At 41.5% G+C, this 14,318-nt stretch overlaps 1 protein-coding gene across 8 annotated transcripts in view; it reads left to right on the top strand.

Moving 5' to 3' along the window:
• ST3GAL6 (ST3 beta-galactoside alpha-2,3-sialyltransferase 6) overlaps positions 1-14,318 on the top strand; it is a 56,741-nt gene that overhangs the window by 12,158 nt on the left and 30,265 nt on the right. The gene's annotated exons all lie outside the window — the stretch shown is intronic.

The following is a 14,318-nucleotide window of genomic DNA, read 5'->3' as shown; positions in this document are numbered from 1 at the left end:
TACAAAACTATTTATAAGAGACAAACTTTGCCATGATCTTAGTTGTTTTTAACCTAGCAATTCTGTTGCAGCTAAACTCTGTAAAAATGCTATGCAAAAAAATATATAACTTCTGTTGTGGTTAATGCCATTGTACTAGATGGGTCGTTCCTGAGTTTAAAAAAAAACAAAACTAAATTCAGGGAGGTCTTGAAGAAAAAGGAAGTGGGCAGGGTGTCAGGGTTCCTACTTTCTGTTTCCAGACAGGAAATATTCCCATGTAATTAGTCCATATAAGTGATATTTATGAAACTAAAATACATTTCCTTCCATATTCCATTCCGTGGGATTGCACCAGACATATCTTTATTTTTCTTTTCATCTACCTGAAATGCATCTATGGATCCTTCTTTCAAGCTTTCCTGCTGAACTGAAAAAGAGTTAATTAAGTTACCCTTTAAGTTTATGGCTCTTTATTAAGGTTTCTCTGTGGAGGCAATTGCTCAACTAGGAAGTGTCCATGGGAACAGTTGCGAGTATGTTGGCAAGACAGAAAAATCTGAAAGCTGTTTGGAAGATCATAAGTGCCAGTCATAAAGAGGTTGGGAAATAAGTGAGTTAAGGTGTTTTGGCTAGACAAGGTGATTGGTGAGATGTTATTTTGATATGTGCTTTGCGTGCTGCTAGATAATGACTTCAGAAATTATGCAGGGTAGTTACTTAACTGAGGAGAGAATAGAGTAACCAGGTGGTGGTGAATCTCATTCACAGTGGCCAAATGCTTGAGGTGCTTCTCCACCACCTCCCCAAACTCCGAAAGCTTACAGGCAGAGACTGGTTTAGAGGATTTTGAATGGTTCCTTTATTCCTTCTGTGATCATTTTTGGGTAGAGGAAGACAGGGACTGGGGATAGTCATTCTTAGAAAAGCTTCTTTGGGCCATTAACACTTTTTATTCTCTTGGGAATAGTGTAACTACTGCCTTTAAGTAGAAGTTTGATCTGTCCTCACAAAACGAGCTTGGAAAAAAATCTCAAACCTGCCTTGGCCAATTTGTGGCTTTCCACTTCTTGTGTGTTCCTTCATATAATGCTGGAGGTTGGTTCAAGTACTATGGCCTGGAAGAGGACACAATCAGATGGATCATTTTAAGATATAACTTGCAGGACCACTATAAGTCTTCATGAGGTAGTTCACACTGCTGGCTCAAAGGGAATTCTAAGGAATAGCTCTTGTTTTTTTTCCTCCCCAGTATAGCTAGAATTGTACCACAGGATCTATATTTGTTTCTCTTTACTTTAACATTAAGGTTATTTTAATTCTAAGCATGAAAAGTTGTGTTTACTGTGCATGTGATGTGCTCCACTGTGGCTCTCTAGTTAAGTGCATTTTAGGATGGGCTCAAGATTACTTGAAATACGTCTTTTTACAGACATCTTTCCTAACAGATGCTTGCACTGTTTTAGTTAGATTGGTTGAAATGTGCACTGTGTTTGAGAGGAGGCTAATTTAACTAGCTTATGACAACTCATTTGAATAATTTTTTCATCAATTTCAGTTGAGATACTACTAAATGTTGGGAAACTAATTTGTTGTAGCTGAGTGTACTGAGTCTTTTTGGTTTCAGAGTTTCTATTTTCCAACATCTACTTATTCAAAAGACCAAGAGTTTTGTAGCAGAGTAAAACTGAATTCCTCCTTAATCCAGTTTCTTCTACTTCCATTTTTGCTGTGTTATATATGACTACCTCTTTACCTATTCATAGTCTTCAAGGGAAGTGTAACTAGAACTTTCTATTTTATTATTTGGTCTGTGAACTTTTTGACATGTTAAATCCATCTTTCATCCTCTTGCTACAGAAGAACATAAAACCTCAGCTTTTCTGAATGTTTATTGAGATCAGGAGGAAAATGTGATATGCAAGCTGTTGTTTCCTTTACAAATAACCTTTCTGTAGCATGTGGAAATTTCTCTCTCCTCACTTTGTCATTCAGTGTATTAATTGCTGATATCACTAGCTACTATTTGTGCAGAAAGCTTGAAAAACTAAGAAGTGTGGGGCTGTGTTAGCTGGTGTCTACTATGAAGCAAAAATAGGCAATGCATGTCTTGCACGTGGTATCGCTATCTTTTGAAAATGTTGGAACAAGTGTGGGCTCAGAATGTATTTTGTGACACCGCCTCTTGCTATATTCTGTACCTGTCACCTTAAAATATAGCATCTTGAAGTTCATTTGGTTTGTGTGGGATGGCTCTTTAGCATTCAAAGATAGTAAATCTTAGATCTTGAAGGCAAAAGTGAAGCCTTGGTACCTCAAGAGGAAAACCTTTTGCAGCACTGCAACAGAGTGAACAAATTTTGCCTCCCACAGATAATACCCAAAGTTGGCATGTAACTCTTTTACATTGTCTTTGCTTCCAACCCCAGCAGCAGCAGTAAAGCTGGAGTACAGTTCTTTACGAAGGGCTATTCTTTACATTCCAGCATCCATGGGGAGCCAGGAGGAGCAAGGCAAAAGCTTCAATAGCCCCCACTTGCCCTGGTTGGGAAGGAAAGGCTGGAAAACTTGAGGAGCCAGAAAGCTGATCTTCCCTCCTGTTAAGTGGGCAGGAATGGAGTAATCAAGGAACTGGTTCTAAGAGCAGACAGGAATGAAATGCAATTCAGACTTCATAACTGAAGCTCTTCTAACATCTGTTGATACATAGTGCAAGTTTCCATTCCCCTTAGCAGGAATATTGCTTTCTTTTGGGCCACTAGCCAGTAAGAAATGTCGTATGTGAGGTGGGTTGCTTGCAGGCTTAGCTTTCCACAGATGCTTCACTTCACTTTAAAAGAACAGTTACTAGCCCTTCTGAGTACAGATCGGAAACACTGAAAGAGGAATCAGCAGCTGCAGAGCTCAGGAAAGCTCTTTTTAGACTGGCTCTGCACAAAGACACTTTTGCAGCCCAGCTGGTTGCTTCTTTCTTTCACTAGTGCTTTTCAGAGAGAATCCTGTGGCCAGCAGTGCAATGATAAAGGTGTGAGGGGCACTTTGTTGGCTAACACGTAGTTTTAGCAGAAGTAGGCTGTAGAAACATGCATATGTAATATCCGTTTAACAGTCAATACAAACTGTGTGTGTGTGTTTAAACTACAAATGATATCACATGTGGGATGGGGGAGCAGGAGTCCCTTTCCCAGGATAAGAAAGAAATTGAAGTTGTGTTTTTGCCATTACCTTTTTTCTTTTTCCCAGCGTCATTCTTAGTTTATGTGTCTCCTTCTTGAGCAGCTAGATTTTGCAGATGTTTTATGCTGAACACAGTTTTTTTGCTACACAGTGACCTGTGTGGGTAAGCTTAAGGAAAGGAGCATATGTGCACCCTAGCATAGCACAAGGGACAGTTGAGAGGAAGGAACTTGTGGTTTTTCCTCCCTGAAATGAGAAGAGAGGAAGGTGAATGCTACATAAGAACTGCTGTTACTGAAATAAGCCACAACTTTATTCATCTTTTGGATGAATAGACACTGAATATCCCAATAGACATTTCCTCTTTTTTTGAAGTTCTCAAACCTGCCTGTCTATGTACTCCACCAGTGTCAGGTCTGAAGTCAATACGTGGGGATGGGAGATACCCTGTAGGATTTGTTTGAGCATAACATTTGCACAAGATTAAATGGAGCCATAATATTAAATCCACTCGATGAAGTGCTGGAGCAAGTTAGGATTTGTCCATATTGATGAACATGTACAAGGCTTGCTAGCATGTGGTAGCTAGTTTTAATCTTGCCCCTTGTGTAGACAAGTTACTGCCTTCTCATTCAGTTAGCTGGGAAAAGCTTGTTTTTTTGCTGCAAATGATTAAAGGAAAACAGCTAGTTCTGCTTGCCCAGATGTTTTGCAATATTTAATGAGAGAGGGTGACTGTTCTTCAGCTGTGAATAGAGAAGGCTTCATAAGCCTATCCTCTCCCCTAACCCCAATTTTATAACCAAATAATTTGCCATTCATAAAAGGTTGGGGCTGTCAGGGCTGTGTCTGTAGTGAAGTGGCCCACAGTTCAGCAGTTCTGATGTAGCAGTGCCACTTCAGTCTCCTTTGATAGGTTTCCTATCCTTTTTCTCCCCTAGTTCCCAAGTGTAGTCATTTCAGGTCCATAAAAGGATGGTAGAAGCTGGAGGCACCCTCCAACTCCTGTAGTAAGCCCCATGGTAGGTGCTGCAAGCGGAATGCGTAGGGAACAAATCACAAAACATCCACAGTTTGGTGTCCCTAAATAGCATCTCCCGTCACTGCTGGAGACAGTCTAGTGGTCTGACATAGAGTTTCTTGTGCCTGTGTTGCTAACCTTGTGCAATGGAGGACAGGCCAGATTACTTAAACAGGGGTTTGAGTAGCCAGATGGTTAAAATACTGGTCAGTGTAAATGCCATTTGTACAGGTTTTCAAGAGTGGCTGCCTTTTGTTGCAAAACACATTAAGGAAATACTTAATTTTTATTGGAGTAACTTGAATGGAATAGATATTTTCATTCCTTCTTTCCTCTGTGCTAATGGGATACTGTAATTTGATTTTGTCTTGGGACATCAGTTCTTAGATGGCTTGCCCTCAAACATTAGGTTTTGTATTAGTTTAAAGTATTCTTTTCTAAACTGAGTATGTTTTTCAGGGCATTTTGGAAAGAACAGTGAAGTAAAATAGAATATGCATCTCCTCCAGATTTCACCAAGAATATTTCCTATAATAAATAGTGGCTGGTGTCAGAGTGACTTTCCAAAGCTGGGTAAACGAAGTCAGTTGACACTTCAAGTGGCTGAAAAGGACATTTAAAATGTTCTACTTGAGGCAACTGTTTTGGGAAATTTGGATGCTCGTGTGTTTGTGCAAGGCTTCTAGCACTTTAGGCTTTTTTAATGGTCAGAGGCTTTTATATCATCTCTGCCACACAATTGTTTGACAAGCAGCTATAATGAAAACAAGTTTCTGATGTCTTTCTGAATGTAAACTTCCTGATCTTTAAGGAAAGGTAAGCTTACAGGGTTTCTTTATGCCACCCAACTGCCTGTTTGTGCAAAAATTTCTGGAGATCTCAAAGGCATTAAGTTCCTCATATCCTGTAAAATTTGACTAAAGTTAGCCAAAAGGGTTCTAAAGTTCTTTAGGGAAGGAAAGAGGGGGTATGCACACATACATACAGGGTATGGTTGTATAAATCTCATTTTATGCTTAGACCACATGCAGTCTAACAGAACAAAAAGCCTTTTACTGTACTGCATTTCATGCTCTAATGGAGTTCTGTGTCATCTGGGGCATGAATAGCAATCTGATAGGACACAGTGATGCTGGAGGCCAAGCTGGGTTTGGTGTGGTCACGATAGCAAGGAAAAGATGTCACTAAAGCAATACAGCAGCCCCTACTTGCAGCGTGTTGTGCTCTAGTGGAATTCCAGTTTTATGCTAAAGCAAGTATCAGATGTATTGTGCTGCTGGACCTCTGGCTTGTGAGCAGAGGAAGACTTGTGGATGATGTGACCATTGGAGACCATCTCGGGCATAGTGATCCTGACAGAGTTTTTGATTGGTGGAAAAATAAGGAGGGGGCTCAGCAGGACTGCTACCTTGGACTTCCAGAAGGCAGACTTAGGCCTGGTTTGGGGCCTGTTTGACAGAGTCCCTTGGGAGGCAGTCTTGAAGGGCAAAGCTGTCCAGGAAGGCTGGATGATCTTCAAGAAGGAAGTCTTGAAGGTACAGGAGCAGGCCTATCCCCCGTGCCAAAAGATGAGCCAGCTTGGCTGAGCAGACAGCTTTGGTTGGAACTTGGCTAAAAAAGGATAGCTTAATGCCTTTGGAAGAAGGGGCAGGGACCTCAGGAGGGCTGAAAAGATGCCATTAGACTATGCAGGGGAAAGTCAGAACTAGAACTTTACCTGGCCACTGCTGTAAAGGACAAATGTGTTTCTACAAATGTATTAGTAACGAAAAAAGGATTTAATAGAATGTTGGTTATTTATTGGATGTGGAGGGGCTGGGGAGCATAGTGACAAAGGATGAGGAAAAGGCTGAGGTACTTAATGCCTTCTTTGCCTCAGTCTTTAGTAGTAAGACCAGTTATTTTCTGGGTGGCCAGCCCCCTGAACTGCAAGACAGGGATGGGGAGCAGAAGAACCCTCATAATCTAAGGGGAAATGGTTAGTGACCTGCTATGCCACTTAGACACATAGAAGGATATGGAGCTAGATGGGATCCACCCAGAGGTAATGAACGAGGTGGTGGAAGTGCTTCTCCAAGCCATTTCCCATCATCTTATCACCAGTCCTGGCTAACTGAGGAGGTCTCAATTGACTGGAGATTGGCAAGTGTGACACCCATCTAAAAAAGTGCTGGGAGGAGGATTGAGAGAACTACAGGCCTCTTAGGCTGACCTTAGTGCTGTGGAAGGTTATGGAGCAGATCATCTGGAGTGTGTGCAGGACAACCGGGTGATCAGGCCCAGTTGCTTGACTAACCTGATCTTCTATGACAAGATGATCCTCTTGGTGGATGAGGGAAAGGCTGTGGATGTTGTCTACCTGGACTGTAACAAATCCTTTGGCACTGTTTCCCACAGCATTCTTCTGGAGAAACTGGATACTCATGGCTTGGACTAGTGTACTCTAAGCTGGGTAAAAAAACTGACTGGCTGTGCCCAGAGAGTTGTAGTGAATGGAGCTAAATCTAGTTGGGGGCCAGTCACAAGTGCTATTCCCCAGGGCTTGGTGCTGGGGCCAGTTCTCTTTAGTATTTTTATCAATTATCTCGATTAAGATTAAGAGTGCACACTCTGAGGTTGCAGATGACACCAGCAGGGTAGGAATGTTGATCTGCCTTAGGGTAGGAAGGCTCTGCAGAAGGGTCTGGACAGGCTGGAGCAATGGGTGAAGGCCAGCTGTGTGAATTTCAAAAAGTCCAAGTGCCGGGTCCTATGCTCGGGTCACAACAACTCTGTGCAACACTGCAGACTTGGGGAAAAGTGGCTGGAAAGCTGCTTAGAGTAAAAGGACCTGGAGGTGCTGCTTGATACCAGGCTGTATATGAGCCAGCAGTATGCACAGGTGGCCCAGGAGGCCAATGGCATCCTGGCTTGTATCAGCAATAGTGTGGCCAGCAGGATGGGGGAAGTGGTTGGCTCCCTGTACTCAGCTCTAGTGAGGCAGCACCTTGAGTACTGTGTTCAGTTTTGAGCCCCTCACTACAAGAAAGACATTGAGCTGCTGGAGTGAGTTCAGAGAAGGACAACAAAGTTGGTGAAGGGTCTAGAAACACAACCCTTAAAAAGAGTGGCTGAGGGCACTGGGCTTGTTTAGTCTGGAGGAAAGGAGTCTGAGAGGGGGACCTTCAAGCTCTCTACAACTACCTGAAAGGAGGCTGTAAAGAGGTGGGGATTAGTATCTTCTGCAAATAGCAAGTGATAGGAAGAGAGGAAACGTCCTCAAGTTGTGCCAGGGGAGGTTTGTGTTGGATATCAGGAAAAACTTCGTTTACTTGAAAGGATTGATAGGCACCGGAATGGGCTGCCAAGGGAAATGGCCAAGTCACTATCCCTGGAGGTATTTAAAAGAAGTCTGGATGGGTGCTTAGGGATATGGTTTGGTGGTGGACTTTACAGTGCTGCGTTAGCAGTTTGACTTGATGATCTTGAAGGTCTTTTCCAACCCAAATGCTTCATGATCTTTTACTTGATGTTTTATACCAGCTAGGGTGTGGGCTGCTTTGGTTATGGAAGAACAGATTCATGCCACAAAAGCTTCAATTGTCCTGCTGTGACTTGTAGGAAGGTGGGCCCCATGTTTTCTTGGGGCTTACCTGCTACCCTCTTATCTTTAGAGGAGATAGCCCTGTGCAAATCTGATAATCTACAAACATCAGGCAGGGGAGGACAGCTAATCTCTTTTAAAATATTAGTCCTGAGGAAACTCCTGTTAATTTTGCAGTAACATGTAAGGGCCGTTTCAACAGCCATTTCAACAGCAAAGAAACCAAAACCAACCAAACAAAAAAACCCAAAAAACCCACTGTTTTTTCTACAGCAAATTGGCTTAGAAAGTAACAAATTAAAATTATGGAGGGAGCTGATGATTTTCAGTGTGTGAAGCTGTCACTGCAGCCGGGACTGGGTTGATTGTCTGCCAGGTACCCTGGCAGGATGGCTGCACATCTGCTTTCTGCGTCTCATCTGGCCACAGAGGCATTTTAGCCACTACAGGGCAATCTCAGGAGGAGGAGGACTACAAGACCATGAAAGAGGATGTGTGGTTTAAAACTAAAACCTTAGTTTTAGGTTTGTCTGTTCTTTTAAAAAAAACACACACCCTTCCCCCTCAGAGATACTAATTTTCAGTTGTGGGAAGGAAGTGGATTGTGTTTTATCTTCACTGAGGTCTGAGAGTCCTAAATGGGCATCTCTGTGTAGCCCTGAGAAAAGCATGTAAGCTTTCCCATCATTCCCTACTGACTCATTTAGGCAGCTTTTCCTTTCAGACAGATGGCAATTGAAGATTACCATCACAGACAATTAGCTTTCCTCTTGTATAGGGAAGGGAAAATGAGGTGGATAATCCAGGTCTGTGAACTCCACTATAGGATGAATAACCCACTGAAAGCTAGCACTGTAATACAGGCTGTTGTGGTGTAACTTTATAGCTCTGCATATGCAGAAATACATAAATGGACTTGAGCAAACTTTTCCATAAGGAGCTGAGTTCGCTTTCAACAACTAACAGTTGCTCTGTGAAGAATTCCAGTTCTGCTTTTGTCTTTTAGCCTGCTCCTTTGTCATCCTTGTTTTTTATTTTGAATTTGATGTTAGCTTTGTCTAATAAAACAGACAATTAATGATATTCTGAATGCTGAAGTGGGATACAAATACATTTGTTTGCTTTAAAAAGCTAATAACCATACAAATAAGGTTTTTAAATCACACGTAGATGTACTGGCAACCTCTCCCATTCAGAAAAGACATCAGAATTTTACATGTGATGTTAAATGTTCTTTAGGACTATGTTTGTCAGCTATGTTGTATATTTCAAAATATCTTTCATATCATAACCCTCAAATAAGTACTGTTTGGATATTGTATGTGGTAGTTTTTCCATTATTTACATTTAAGAAATGAAACAAAGCATTAAAAGCCTTTAGGGAGTGAGATACAGGCTCTGCTGCAACCTGTACAACAGTTCCTTGTTAGCTGAAAACACTGAAGTCCACAAAGCATTGTTATATTTATGAAGTTGTTCATTGGAACTTTTCTGCTTAGAGGTTTTTTCTGTTGTTGTTATAAATAGTGTTTTTTGAGCTTTAGTGCTAAGAAGACATAGCTACATGTAGCTAAGGCTTTTGAAAACAGCTGTAATGTTTACAATATTTGAGCTTTTGCAGTGTGGCACTGTGAATTTGAGTTTAGCTTTCTTCTGGTAGTTAGCAGTTAAGGTGTGTGTGCTTTTATTCCTTTTCAAGGTCCAAAGGCAATGTGGATGGATTCATTGAAATGCTGAGAGCATTGAAAGCATAACAGACATCAGTGTTGTCAGAGAAGCTGCTCAAACACTTGGTGTCCTGCAGCTTTTTCTGGAGCTAGGAGGGTCAGGTCCCTGGGAGACTTCCAAGACTTAGTAGTGTGGGGTATGTGCTACCATTTATCTCCCTTTTCCTCTCTCCCTGAATTAATTTAGCTTCACACTTTTCACTGACTTGTTTTGCAGCATTCCTGAGAATCCCAGAGCTCTCCGTTATTATGCATGCATTACAGCAGATTGACTTGCAGAATCTGCTGTTGGGCTAAATTCAGTCTCAGACAGTTGGGGATTTGGGTTTTTTTTTTAGGTGGTTTGTTGGAGGTTTTTTTAGCAGTTGAGGGAAGAGAGGGAGCAATACAGAAAAAAAATCAGTGAAAATAGTATGTTTGGGGCTCTGACTACAGAGAGGCTTTGCATGCTACTTGAAAATTCAGCTGTTGAGTTTTATATGCTTGTAGGAGCACGTTCACACTTATTTGTTGCACCTCTTAATCCACACAACTTGAATAATGTAACTTGTTGCTTTTTAAAACAAGGGAACAAAAAATACAGTAAAACTGTGGCATCACTTGCTGGCAGTCTGTGCATACTTGAATTTCTTGTGACTGGAGTTTGCAAATGCTGCTGTGGAAACTAGTCATACAAAAAGCACCTGCATCTGTTTATGGACAGGTTCTGACACCGGTACAAATTGGGATTTGTACTGTTATGACTAAACAATAAATTAGTCTGATTCACTTGGAACTGCCTTACTGTTGATGTAGATGGGGAACATTTCATTCTCTGGATAGTGGTATTAAAGCAATTAAATTAATCTCTTTTTTTTTCTTTTTTTTAAACACATTTTCTCTGCCACCGCCCTTAAGAGCCCTAATTTTGCTTGTATTTTTTGTTTGGTTTGGGGTTTTTTTTGTGATTTATTTTGGCCTAGGGTTGAGGTTTGTCTTTATTTTCCCCAAGCTGGTAAATGCAGTTTCGTAATTCCCAGCCATTTTTGTGAGACCTGAGATTAAATCTCTAGCTACAAATCAGACAGAGCTGGATGTTTTAGATATCCCAGGCATCATTAGAAGACAAAGTGTGCCTTGTTTTAAGGTGAACCTAATGCTGTAGTAAATGTGCATACGTAATACAGATAAAATTCTTTGTTCGGACCTTTATTTATTTAGATTGATCGTGGTTTCAGAGGAGAAAAATTAGTGAGCTTGTATAGATTGTAAGTGAACTGTTTTGAAACGTGACTAATTTGCCTATTTCCAGCCTTTTCTTCTCCACTTATTTCCATATTTCCTCTCTGGGAAAGCTAAGAAGGACTGTTTGGTTGACCTCAAGCCTCTGACTCTGCAGGCACTCATGGACAAAGAACACAGAGTGTGAATGAGTGGCTGATGCTTTGGTGAGATGTGTGTCTTTCTGTAGTTTTGGGTTTTCTCAAGCCCTGTGTAGTATGTCTGTCTGTCCTTGTTTAAAAGGAGGTGAAGAAGCAAAACAACTCAGCCCCATGGTGCTCTATTGCTTCAGGAAGAGCAGCTCTCTCAAGTTGACAGAAACCTTAATTACACAAGTCAAGTTATGAGGAGAAGATGGTGAGATGAACTCTGACCCCCCAGAACATGTTGCATGGCTTGTTTAAATTCTAGGCTTTCTGGAAGAAGAGCTGAAGGGGCAGTGGAAAGGAGAAAGAACTGTGTTGTCAGCAGGGTATGCAGGAGGAGTTGCCTGGATTCATAGCACCAGTTCTCTATGTATTTTTTTTCTATCATGTATTATACTGACATCTACATTGTGTAATATATAAATAGCAGCCTGGCTTAGACTGTCTAAAGCTTCAAGGTTAATCTGGGAGAGTACAACAGGGCTGGAAGAAATCTTTCATCGAAGGCTGTGTTACTGAGTTTGTGATTATTATTTTTAATAATATTTTTTAAAGGTGTAGTTACAGCTGGACTTGTGGTATTTGCTTTGATTTAAGCTTTAAGAATAAGAGCTGTCTGTGCTCAGCTCACACCTGCTTTGGACTTTGCATGCTTAAGTTTTTGAGCAAATCCAAATTTGTTTGTTTTGTGTTGCACTTGGCAGCTCTGTGGCTAGTGGGCAAGGTATTAATTGCTGGTTTGTGCTTCAGTGCACTGGAGGAAGAAAAAAAAAAGCAAAGGGTGTTGGGGAGAGGCCTGTGGAGGGACAGGACAGGGAAAGCATGGGGAAATCGCTGTTTGCAACTTCTGCTCACTTGTACATAAACCTGTAGCTTCTAGTCCTCATCTCAAGGCACTAAGCCAGGCAAGAAGCTGAGGCCGTAGACTTGATCTTACTCTTTATTGTAATTATAGGCAAGTTTTCTGGAAATACGTGATGCTTAGAAAACACCAGTTAGATGAGAATCTAGTAATTATTATTACTCTCCTTTCCCTCAAAGCCACAGGCTGGATTTGGGTCTGCCTAGGGCTGAGTTTTAAACTCAAGTTAGCAGTGTTTACCTGTGCTACAGAAAGTGTGTCCATTGCTGGAATGAGCCCTAAACCATTTTGGAATAATATGGAATATTGCTTTCTCATTAGGAGGGGAAAATACAACAACATTCACCAGCTGAGAAATACAAACCCAACTATCTTTAATGCTTACAGTTTTAGTTGTGTAACAGAGCATGCTATCACCTTGAGCTGGTGCCAGGGATCCCCACTGCACTGTGATAATCTGGGCCAAAATATTAGCTTGGATCTCAAGGGTAGCATAGCAATGCTGTCACGGCCTCCAGCTGGAGGCAACGTGTTCTGCCTCTTGGCCAGGCCAGTAACTCAGCATCACAGTTCCTCTGAATACTCCTCCTATTTGAGGGTGGTTTCAGTAATACCTAATGCCTGTGCTCCATTTTATTTTACATGTCAGGGTTTTCTGGCAGGAGGCACTGGCTGTTTTTCATCCTAGGAGCTAGTAATTGTTGTCAGTGTAAGTGACATGAAATTTTGCATTGGCAGGCCCCAAATCAGTATCTCTGTGAAACAAGGCACATCATTGATTTCAGTTCTTCAGAGAACAGGATTACAGCAGTCTTTTGCAGCCAAAAGGGGGACTGTTTCAGTAAGCTTTGAAAAGCTTGTAGTAACTTGACCTAGGCTTGTACATGTCTTCCTGCTATCCAAGAAACACTCTTGAGTGCGTGTGAAACTTCTCTTTCTTTAACCTTTCAGTTTTTTCTCTTCTTGCCCCCACTGTAGGACACAGGCAGAGGGAGGGGAGTGCAAAAGGAGTTTCACCATTGATTGAACAGATGATGTTGCACTAGATAAAAAGGAGGGAAGAAAAAGAAAGTATGAGTGTGGTGGTAAGACTCTTAAGTCAGGGCTTGCAGGCCTTTTGAGGCATTTGCCAAACTCCCTATTAATAGCATGCCTAGTGTTTATCCTGCATAAGAGTGGAAGGCTACAAACCCTTGTTTCACAGATCTTGCCTGAAATGATGAAGGGCTTAGGTTTGTCTAGAACAAGCCCCTAGTATCTGATGTTTTTTTTTTTTTCTTTTTTTCTTTTAAAGGTGGTAATGGGAATGAGGTAAGACTCTGAAGCAGGAGATGAAGGTTTAGAGGGGTGTAGGTGCTGTGTTGCCTATTATGCCTGAGATACAGAGATAAGTTGTGCTCATCCCCAGGTCTGCTTGCAGCATTCTCGAGGGGAACTAACCGCCCTCTTGCACCAGCTCTCCTGTCCAGGTAAATTAGGTTTGCAAGGGGTGGAAACACAATAGACTTGAGTGGACTCAGACTTTGCCAATAGCTTCTAGCTGAAGAATATGCCTGCATGAAGGAGTTCCTGAGCTTATGAGTAGGCCTGGAGTCACACAAGAGGGGAGGTGATGCAGAGATCTCCTTGGACACAAGCAAACTGAAGTGGTAATTGTCAGTGAAAAATGGTGATCAAGTGGCTTTTCCTCTTTGCTTGACCTAACTTTTGGGCATGTTCTGGTGAGGAACAAAATATTGCTGTCTACACCTGGGAGACAAAAATGGGATTAAGTAATCACAGTCTGCAAAATAAGTGTATTGCTGTCTCTGGTGGTACAGAATATGTTTTACTATTAGCAGGATGGTGAAAGCAAGTAGGAGGCAAGCACTTAGGCCCTAAACCAAATCTATTAATTCATGCAACCTGTCTTGAATTAGTGTGCAGCTGCACATGAGGTCAGGTGGACACAGCTCTAGTCTACATCTTTCCCAGTAGATTAATGTCAGCAGAGGCTACATTTCTGGCTGTAGTAGCTGGAACAGAACAAGGGTTAACTAAATCTATTCAACATCACTGCTACTCTGCTACTAAAACTATTGGACATCATTGCTTGTTGAGTTACTTGGAGAAAAGAATACTTTGCTATTTGTTTGTGTGTTGTCTTCATTTTGACACAGTAAGACCTTAGGCCTATGGTGTCACAGTTTATGTACACCTTGAGGAACAGGAGTAACTACTTTTGTTCCCTGTGGGATGGGCTAGTTAGCAATAATATTTTCTGATTAAGATGCTGTTGAACTTCAAAACCAAATAATTGGTGCAGGAGTTAAAAATGTAATTTTAATTCAGGGCCACTTTGTTTGGATAAACCAATATATCTACCTTCCTTATTTAAACAACATCTCTTGGGACTTCTGTTTCTCAAGAAACTAAAATTGAAAGCAGCATTGGAAGTGAAAAAAATTAAGGAGTGCACGAGGCAAGGCACTGGACTGACTCAGCCACTTCAGTACTTTTAAAGACTTTGCTGCAGTGCTAATTTATTGTCTGCTACAGCATTTCTTCCAAGAGGGGAAAGATC

This window comes from Heliangelus exortis, chromosome 1 (genome assembly GCF_036169615.1).
Source record: "Heliangelus exortis chromosome 1, bHelExo1.hap1, whole genome shotgun sequence".
Classification (NCBI taxonomy): Eukaryota; Metazoa; Chordata; class Aves; order Apodiformes; family Trochilidae; genus Heliangelus; species Heliangelus exortis.
This window is presented reverse-complemented; position numbering and strand designations above follow the sequence as displayed.